The following is a 10,784-nucleotide window of genomic DNA, read 5'->3' as shown; positions in this document are numbered from 1 at the left end:
CTTATGTGCTTTACTTGGAGCGTCTGTTTATTTTTGTTTTTGTTTTTGTTTGAATAAAATTGGATCCTAGCATTCCTTGTTTGGGAGAGAGACACGCTCCGCTGTTTTGTATGAACACATATGTTCTTAACTTTATTCTTAATGTTCATGGCGAAGGTTGAACTACTTCGTTCATTGTTATATGGTTGGAAACAGAAAATGCTGCATGTGGTAAATGGTATAATGTCTTGAATAGTTTTATACTTGGCAATTGTTGGGCTCATATAGATCATGTTTAAGCTCTTGCATCATGTACTTTGTACCCATTAATGAAGAACTACATAGAGCTTGTTAAAATTTGGTTTGCATGATTGGTCTCTAGAGTCTAGATATTTTCTGGTTAAGGTGTTTGAACAACAAGGAGACGATGTAAAGTCTTATAATGCTTACAATATGTTCATATGTAAGCTTTGCTGTACCATTTTATACTTGAGTTTGCTTCAAACAACCTTGCTAGCCTAGCCTTGTATTGAGAGGGATTACTTCTCGTGCATCCAAATCCTTGAGCCAAAAAGTGTGCCATTTGTGTCCACCATACCTACCTACTACATGGTATTTCTCTGCCATTCCAAATTATATTAATTGAGTGCTACCTTTAAAATTCTATCCTTTGTCTTTGCAATATATAGCTCATGGGAAAAATAGCCTTAAAAACTATTGTGGTGAAGAATATGTAGCTATGCATCTTATTTCTTAATAAGTTGCTTGTTGAGCGGTAACCATGTTTCTGGGGACGCCATCAACTTTTACCTTTGTTGAATATCATGTGAGTTGCTATGCATGTTCGTCTTGTCTGAAGTAAGGGAGATTTTCATGATCATATGGTTTGAGTATGCATATTGTTAGAGAAGAACATTGGGCCGCTAACTAAAGCCATGATTCATGGTGGAAGTTTCAGTTTGGACAATTAATCCTCAATCTCATATGAGAATTTTATCTGTTGTTGAATGCTTATGCATTAAAGAGGAGTCCATTATCTGTTGTCTATGTTGTCCCGGTATGGATGTCTAAGTTGAGAATAATCAAAAGCGAGAAATCCAATGCGAGCTTTCTCCTTAGACCTTTGTACAGAGCGGCATAGAGGTACCCCTTTGTGACACTTAGTTGAAACATATGCTATGCAATGATAATCCATGTTAATCCAAGCTAATTAGGACAAGGTGCGAGCACTATTGGTATACTATGCATGAGGCTTGCAACTTATAGGATGTCTTATACATAACACATATGATTTATTACTACCGTTGACAAAAAAAAATTCTATGTTTTCAAAATGAAAAGCTCTAGCACAAATATAGTAATCCATGCTTCCCTCTGTGAAGGGCCTATCTTCTACTTTGTTGTTGAGTTAGTTTACCTATTCTCTCTATCTTAGAAGCAAACACTTGTATCAACTGTGTGCATTGATTCTTACATGTTTACCTATTGCACTTGTTATATTACTTTGTGTTGACAATTATCCATGAGATATATATGTTGAAGTTGAAAGCAACTGCTGAAACTTATATCTTCCTTTGTGTTGCTTCAATGTCTTTACCAAGAATCTATTGCTTTATGAGTAACTCTTATGCAAGTCTTATTGATACTTGTCTTGAAGTATTATTCATGAAAAGTCTTTGCTATATGATTCAGTTGTTTACTCATTGTCTTCACCATTGCTTCGAATCGCTGCATTCATCTCATATGCTTTACAATAGTATTGATCAAGATTATGATAGCATGTCACTTCAGAAATTATCTTTGTTATCGTTTACCTACTCGAGGGCGAGTAGGAACTAAGCTTGGGGATGCTTGATACGTCTCAAACGTATCTATAATTTAGTATGTTCCATGCTACTTTTATGATGATACTCACATGTTTTATACACACTTTATGTCATTTTTATGCATTTTCCGGCACTAACCTATTGACGAGATGCCGAAGAGCCAATTGCTGTTTTCTGCTGTTTTTGGTTTCAGAAATCCTACAAAGGAAATATTCTCGGAATTGGACGAAATCAACGCCCAGGGTCTTATTTTTCCACGAAGCTTCCAGAAGACCGAAGGTGATACGAAGTGGGGCCACGAGGTGGCGACACACTAGGGCGGCGCGGCCCATGCCTTGGCCGCGCGGCCCTAGCGTGTGGGCCCCTCGTGTCGCCCCCGACTCTGCCCTTTCGCCTACTTAAAGTCTTCGTCGCGAACACCCCAGTACCGAGAGCCACGATACGGAAAACCTTCCAGAGACGCCGCCGCCGCCAATCCCATCTCGGGGGATTCAGGAGATCGCCTCCGGCACCCTGCCGGAGAGGGGAATCATCTCCCGGAGGTCTCTTCATCACCATGATCGCCTCCGGATCGATGTGTGAGTAGTTCACCCCTGGACTATGGGTCCATAGCAGTAGCTAGATGGTTGTCTTCTCCTCATTGTGCTATCATGTTAGATCTTGTGAGCTTCCTATCATGATCAAGATCATCTATTTGTAATGCTACATGTTGTGTTTGTTGGGATCCGATGAATATTGAATACTATGTCAAGTTGATTATCAATCTATCATATATGTTGTTTATGTTCTTGCATGCTCTCCGTTGCTAGTAGAGGCTCGGCCAAGTTGATACTTGTGACTCCAAGAGGGAGTATTTATGCTCGATAGTGGGTTCATGCCTCCATTGAATCTGGGATAGTGACAGAAAGTTCTAAGGTTGTGGATGTGCTGTTGCCACTAGGGATAAAACATCGATGCTTTGTCTAAGGATATTTGTGTTGATTACATTACGCACCATAATTAATGCAATTGTCTGTTGTTGCAACTTAATACTGGAAGGAGTTCGGATGATAACCTGAAGGTGGACTTTTTAGGCATAGATGCATGCTGGATAGCGGTCTATGTACTTTGTCGTAATGCCCTGATTAAATCTCATAGTACTCATCATGATATATGTATGTGCATTGTTATGCCTTCTTTATTTGTCAATTGCCCAACTGTAATTTGTTCACCCAACATGCTATTTCTTATCGGAGAGACACCACTAGTGAACTGTGGACCCCGATCCATTCTTTACATCTGAAATACAATCTACTGCAATTGTTCTTTACAGTTCTTCGCAAACAAACATCATCATCCACACTATACATCTAATCCTTTGTTTACAGCAAGCCGGTGAGATTGACAACCTCACTGTTACGTTGGGGCAAAGTACTTTGATTGTGTTGTGCGAGTTCCACGTTGGCGCCGGAATCCCGGTGTTGCGCCGCACTACACTCCGCCACCAACAACCTTCACGTGTTCCTTGACTCCTACTGGTTCGATAACCTTGGTTTCTTACTGAGGGAAAACTTGCTGCTGTGCGCATCACACCTTCCTCTTGGGGTTCCCAACGGACGTGTGTCTCACGCGCCATCATATACCTGGGTCGCCAAGCTTCTTTGGAACTTTGCCATTGAAAGAGTAATTAGCAAGCATAGTGGAAATCTCCTCATTAGGAATTTTCCTTTTGTTAGAGACAATATCTTTCATATACTTTGAATAAGGAGGCAATTTAATAGCATCAGTCAAAGGGATTTTCAAGAACAAAGGTTTCATCCAATCACAAAATTTGTTATAGTGTTCTTCTTCCTTTGATTTTAGTTTCTTAGCAGGAAAAGGCATTTGCTTTTGAACCCAAGGTTCTCTTTCATTACCATGTTTCTTAGCAATAAAATCTTCTTTAGTATACTTTTTATTTTTAGCATGCTTTTCGGGTTCTTCTTCAACCTCTTCTTTATCGAAGCATCATTCTTATCATTATCTTTATCATGTTCATTACCACTTTCGGTTTCAGCATCGAAATAGAAATACTATTAGGATCATTAACAGGCTCAGAGGATTCTACAACAGTTTTATGTTTCTTTTTCTTTTTCTTAGATGGAGCACTAGTTTCAGTTCGTTGAGAATCTTGTTCGACTCTTTTGGGATGCCCTTCAGGATATAGAGGATGCTGGGTAGAAACACCGCCTCTAGTTGTTACTTCATAAGCATGTTTTTCTTTAGAATTATTTTTTAGCAAGTCATTTTGCACTTTAGTGAGTTGATCAATTTGAGTTTGAACCATATGAAAATGTTTAACAAGCATCTTAACATCATTGGAGGTTCTCTCCACAATACCATGCAATTCACTAATAGCTCGAGAATTTTCCATTAAATGATTCTCTACTCTCATATTGAAATTATTTTGCTTAACAATATAATTATCAAACTCATCTAAGCATTGAGCAGGAGGTTTTGAATACGGAATATCTTCCCTAGTAAAGCGTTCAAGAGAGTGTACCTCAATCATGGATGAAGGGGAGTGATCTTACATAAATCTTCTATGGGAGGTAAATTCTTCACATCTTCGGATTTAATACCCTTCTCTTTAAGAGATTTCTTGGCTTCCCTCATATCTTCATCATTTAATTTAATCATACCCCTCTTCTTCAATATTGGTGTCGGGGTTGGTTCAGGTGTAGACCAATCATCATGATTCCGGCCTATTCTAGCCAATAATTCTTCAGCGTCGTCCGGAGTTCTTTTCCTGAAAACACAACCAGCACAACTATCCATGTATGCCCTAGACTCAATGGTTAATCCACTATAAAATATATCAAGTAAATCATGCTTTTCCAAATCATGTCCAGGCCGAGCTCTGATAAGAGAGCAAAATCTCGCCCAAGCCTCAGGCAATTTCTCTCCATCTTCCTGGTCAAAATTATAAATTCTCTGCAAAGCAATATGTTGAGCACTAGCAGGAAAGTATTTCCGAAAGAAAACATCAAGCAAATCTCTTGGACTATCAATAGAATCAGGAGGCAAACTATTATACCAAGTTTTAGCATCATCCTTTAATGAGAAAGGAAAAAATTTAGCAACAAAATAAGTACGCTTCTTGATATCATCAGAAAACAAGCTACTCAAAGTTGAAAGCTCATTCATGTGTTCTACAACACTTTCTTCTTCAGTACCACAAAAAGGTGTTTTCTCAACAATAGATATGTGAGATAAATCAAGAGAAAAATCATAATCCTTATCCTTAATGTTTATAGGAGATGTGGCATATTTAGGATCAGGAGACAGTTTATATCTAACAGTATGTTGTGCAAGAAGCTTTTTAATATTACTTGTACCAGTAGTAGCATTGCATTTATCAATAAAATCATCATCAAGTTCTACATAATCTTCATCAAGATCATCACTAGAGTATTCAACAGACTCAGGTGAATTAACAGGTGTAGAAGCATTTTCATTAGGAGTTTCAGTACTTTCAATTTGTCTAGACCTAGCAATTGTAGCATCTAGAAAAGATCCTAACGAACCATCATTATCAAGCACAACAGAAGCATCATCAAAATTATAAGAGGAATTTTCAGATCTAGCAGAAGTACCAGCATGTGAAGCTTGTGGTGGTGAAACAAGTTTATCTATCATAGATGGTGAATCAAGAGCAGCAGAGGTACTCAGAGTTGTACCTTTTCTTGTAGTGGATGGTAATATGGCGACTTTAGTATCGCGAGGTTTACCCATGATGGAGAATTTGCAGCGAACAATATCAATCCAAGTGAACTTGCAAATAAAGCTATGCTCCCCGGCAAAGGCGCCAGAAAATAGTCTTGATGACCCACAAGTATAGGGGATCGCAACGATCTTCGCGGGAAGTAAAACCCAATTTATTGATTCGACACAAGGGGAGACAAAGAATACTTGAAAGCCTTAACAGATGGAGTTGTCAATTCAGCTGCACCTGAAAACGGACTTGCTCGCAAGAGTTTATCAGTAGTAACAGTTTATAGCAGTAGCAGTAGTGAAATAACAGCAGCAGTGTAACAAAGACAGCAGTAGTGATTATAGTAAACAGCAGGATTAAAATACTGTAGGCACAGGGATGGATGACGGGCGTTGCATGGATGAGAGAAACTCATGTAACAATCAAAGTAGGGCATTTGCAGATAGTAATAAAACGGTATCCAAGTACTAATCAATCAATAGGCATGTGTTCCATATTTAGTCGTACGTGCTCGCAATGAGAAACTTGCACAACATCTTTTGTCCTACCAGCCGGTGGCAGCCGGGCCTCTAGGGAATCTCATTGGAAATTAAGGTACTCCTTTTAATAGAGCACCGGAGCAAAGCATTAACACTCCGTGAACACATGTGATCCTCATATCATCGCCTTCCCCTTCGGTTGTCCCAATTTCTGTCACTTTGGGGCCTCGGGTTCCGGACAACAATACGTGTATACAACTTGCAGTTAAGACCATAAAGCAATGAATATCATCATGAATTGATAACATGTTCAGATCTGAGATCATGGCACTCGGGCCCTAGTGACAAGCATTAAGCATAACAAGTTGCAACAATATCATAAAAGTACCAATTACGGACACTAGGCTCTATGCCCTAACAATCTTATGCTATTACATGATCAATCTCATCCAATCCCTACCATCCCCTTCAGCCTACATTGGGGGAATTACTCACACATGGATGGGGGAAACATTGCTGGTTGATGGAGAGACGTCGGTGGTGATGATGGCGATGATCTCCTCCAATTCCCCGTCCCGGCGGAGTGCCAGAACGGAGTTTCTGGTCCCGAGACGGAGTTTTGCGACGGTGGCGGCGTACTGGATGGTTTCTGGCGACTTCGACTTCTCGTTTCGCGTTTTTAAATCGAAACCCTTAAGTAGTCCAGAGGGGGGCGTCAGAGGCTGGCCGAGGCGGCCACACAGTAGGGCGGCGCGCCCCCCTACAGGCCGCGCCGGCCTAGTGTCTGGGGGGCCTGGGCCTCCCCCAGGCCTGCCCTTCTGGCTCCGTGATTCTTCTGAAAAAATAAGCCCTTCGACATAAATTCTGAGGATTTTCCTGAAAGTTGAATTTCCGCACAAAAACGAGACACCAGAGCAATTCTGCTGAAAACAGCGTTAGTCCGTGTTAGTTGTATCCAAAATACACAAGTTAGAGGCAAAACAATAGCAAAAGTGTTCGGGAAAGTAGATACGTTTTGGACGTATCATCGGGCGCCACCTGCCGACGGCGAGGAACGGGAGCTCACCGTGGGCTTGCGGCTGAAAGGATAACGGCGCGGGGAGGAAGGGACCGCTGAAGGGTGGGACTTGGAGCAGCATCCTTGACGTGCTCGCGTGTAACATCTCAAATTTTAAAATAAAGAAGAAAAGGACTTTCCCTTTTTCAAAACTTGGAACCAACAAAAACTTTATTTGAGTTCTACAAGGTGCATAATGCTTATACCCAATTGTTGAAAGTTGAAAATCTTTAACCTAGTCCATATAAACTTGTGCCAATGGTTTGGAAACTCATCTAAACTCAAAAGAATCCCTTTTGCATCAAAGAAACACAAATCAAATCAAAGGAAATAGCAAAACCTAGTTACATGTGATAATGGTCACATGTGACACTTTTAACATATTACCCACTTTGAGCCCCTGGATTAAGAGATTCTTAACCCAAACTCTCCCAACTCTTTGCACCTCATCCAAGACCTCATCAAGTTGAACAACTTTGCTGTTGACCACTTTGACTAGTTCCTTTTCTATTGCTTAGTATAAGGATGCAAAATGGCAACATTGAAACAGATTCTAGATTACCCCAACTTTTAGAATTTTCACAAACCAACTCCAATTTTCAAACCAATGCCACCAATGGTTGCCAAACATTATTTAGAACCCATCTATGAAGGAATTTTGCCAAAATTCAACACACATGTGACCATTGCATGTGACATATGTTGATCACATAGAGTAAAATAGAAGTACAACCACTTTTCAACCACTATTCACCACCTCATCCCACCTCTCTTGTACTCCTCTATAGTGCACTTTGTACCTCTAACAACTCCCATTGACATCACCTAGCATTGCATGATCACCATGACACAAGCCATGCCAAGTACATTGCATATGTCACACACTTTTTGGCTTTGATCAAATGTGCCTACCCTAACCCTCTCCAACCTTGCCCACCATGTCAAACACACCAGACTCACCTCACACAAGCTTGCCATACACTCAGAGACCAAAATTTTTGCACAAAGGATCAATGTTTTGACCATGCCGGCCACCATGATCACCACCATGCCAAACCTTCCTCTCACTTCCCCTCTCTCTCTGACCTTGTCAAACACGTTGACCTTGACTCCCTGACCCTACTGGCGCACGCCCTGGCCAAGGAGAGCACGCGAACACCCAGAACACGACGTGCCCAAACGTGTCAGGACGCGCCAGAGCGTGCATGGACGCGCCCTGGACACGCCAGTACACACACGCGCCCCGTCGCCTCACACCACCCCTCGCTCTCTCCTTTCACCTACCTGCTCACCACGACCCCAGCGACCTCCAGGACATCCTCACTGGCTCGCTCGCGCCCTGTAGACGACACCATGGACGACGCCGTCCGCCGCAGTACACGGGTACGCGAGGACGATGACGACGCTCCCGTGCTCCATTTTCAGCGCCCTGACGCGCGTCGTGACCGCCTCGACGTCGCCAACACCTCCCTGACGTCTCCTTGCCCCTTCAGCCACCGTAGCGTCGCCTCCATCCTTGACCTGCCCGCACCCCCACGACACCCTCTCGCAACTATAAAAGGGGGCCTCCCCCGAGCTATCTCAGCACACCACTCCACTCCCCTCTTCTCCCTGAGCTTCCCTGCCTCCTCGCCACTCCACATTACTGTTATCACCAGAATTTGACCGAGTCAGAGGTGGGCCGCGATCAAGATGGACTTGAAGAATATATATATAGAAGAAATATGTGAATCGGCCTTGTGTACCAAGTTTGGGCTAATTGCCCGTGTATCTGTAACATATTAGTTTACGTGTCGGTTAGGAGTTGGAGTTTTACCCGTGAACGGTTAGGTGCACGCCTGAAGTAGAAAGTCCCTTGGACTATAAATATGTATCTAGGGTTTATGAAATAAACAACAACCAACGTTCAACACAAACAAATCTCGGCGCATCGCCAACTCCTTCGTCTCGAGGGTTTCTCCGGTAAGCACCATGCTGCCTAGATCGCATCTTGCGATCTAGGCAAGCACAAGCCTATCTCGTTGTTCATGCGTTGCTCGTGCTGAAGCCTTTTTTATGGCGAGCAACGTAGTTATCTCAGATGTGTTAGGGTTAGCATTGTTCTTCGTATCATATGCTGTCGTAGTGCAACCCTTATACATCTAGCCGCCCTTACACCTATCTTAGGTGTAGGGGCGGCACCCCGCTTGGTCATAGTTTAGTAGATCCGATCCGTTACGGTTGCTCCTTGCTCTGCAAGGATTAGTTTAATATCTGCAATAGTTAGGCCCTACAAAGGGTTGGAGGATCCAGCGGCGTGTAGGGTGAAGTTTGCTAGCCCTAGACAGGATGTTCCGGGGATCAACCTCGTGTTGGTTTTTAGGCCCTGTCTAGGATCGGCTTACGATCACCGTACGCGAGCGCGAGGCCCAATCGTGAGTAGGATGATCCGATTATGCGGTGAAAACCCTAAATCGTCGTAGATCGTTTTAACTTTATCTTGATCAAGCAGGACCACCATATATTCGGACACCTTGTACGAATCATGGGTGGATCGGCTCCTTGAGCCGATTCACGGGATAACCCGAGAGCCGATCGAGGCTCGTATTTAACGTTTACGTGTATGCCATGCAGGAAACTAAGCGAGGCATCATCCAACACCTTCCCGACCAGGTATAGGTCAGGTGGCACGCCCTTGCGATAGCATCGGACGTGTGACCGGGAGGCTTTGCGGGCCGTCGCTCCGAGGGACCGGGGCCAGCCGCAGCCCTAGTTGTTCCCGGCTCTACTGTGTTGCCAGTCGCTGCCCGCCGGTGGGTTTCTGACCGCAACACATTCTGGCACGCCCGGTGGGACAATCTTCAACATCCACCGCATCGCCATCTACATCCGAGATGGCGGAAAGCACTCCGGTCAAGTACGAGGATCTGACTGACGAGCTCAAGAAGAAGCATGACGAGATCAAGGCGGTCCTCGAAGCCGAACTCATCGGCTCTTTCCACAGAACCCGCTCCCATGGCGTCAGGTGGAAGGGGTTCTCACCTGAAGGCGCACTCGATGGAGTGGACCTGTCCGCCCCGTCAGAAGAACGCACCAGGTCGCTGCGTCAGGAGATCAACTACATGGTGGCTCATTCGCTGCACCGCCACTCTGAGAGCCTGGTGAACACTTTGGAGCGTGTCGCTCTGCACGTGGTCCAGGAAATCATGAGCCATCGGTATTCTCCGTCGGGACCAGCTCTGGGGACTTACAATGGAGGGTGCCAGCCAGATTTCTCATGCAATATCAACATGGTAGGACCTGGACACCACTCTGGTAAGGATGGAGATGAGGGCAGCTGCTCTCATAGCAAAGACACAGAGGAAGCCGCTCCACGTGATCGGCTCCGCCAAGACGGCAAGCGCTACGTCACAGAGGGAGAAGTGAAAAACATAAGATATCAGCGACCTCTCTCTGATCACCTCCTCAACAAGTATGTGAGTCAGTATGACCAACGCCGACGATACGACGATGATGATGAAGAAGATCGTCTGGCTAGGGACGACAGGAGACGTCGTCGGCATGATCACGACGAGGAGCGATATGAGCGCCACGCCAAGGGAAAGTCAAGGGAGCAAGACGACGTGGATAGGCACTGGGACTGCCCCTTCTTCGGTACACTCGCTGGGATTCAGGAATGAGCCGATTGCCAACAATCGGCAAGCGCCGTAATGCAAACGAAGAAGAAGGAT

This window comes from Lolium rigidum, chromosome 7 (assembly GCF_022539505.1).
Source record: "Lolium rigidum isolate FL_2022 chromosome 7, APGP_CSIRO_Lrig_0.1, whole genome shotgun sequence".
Taxonomy (NCBI): domain Eukaryota; kingdom Viridiplantae; phylum Streptophyta; class Magnoliopsida; order Poales; family Poaceae; genus Lolium; species Lolium rigidum.
Note: the sequence above shows the minus strand (reverse complement) of the source record.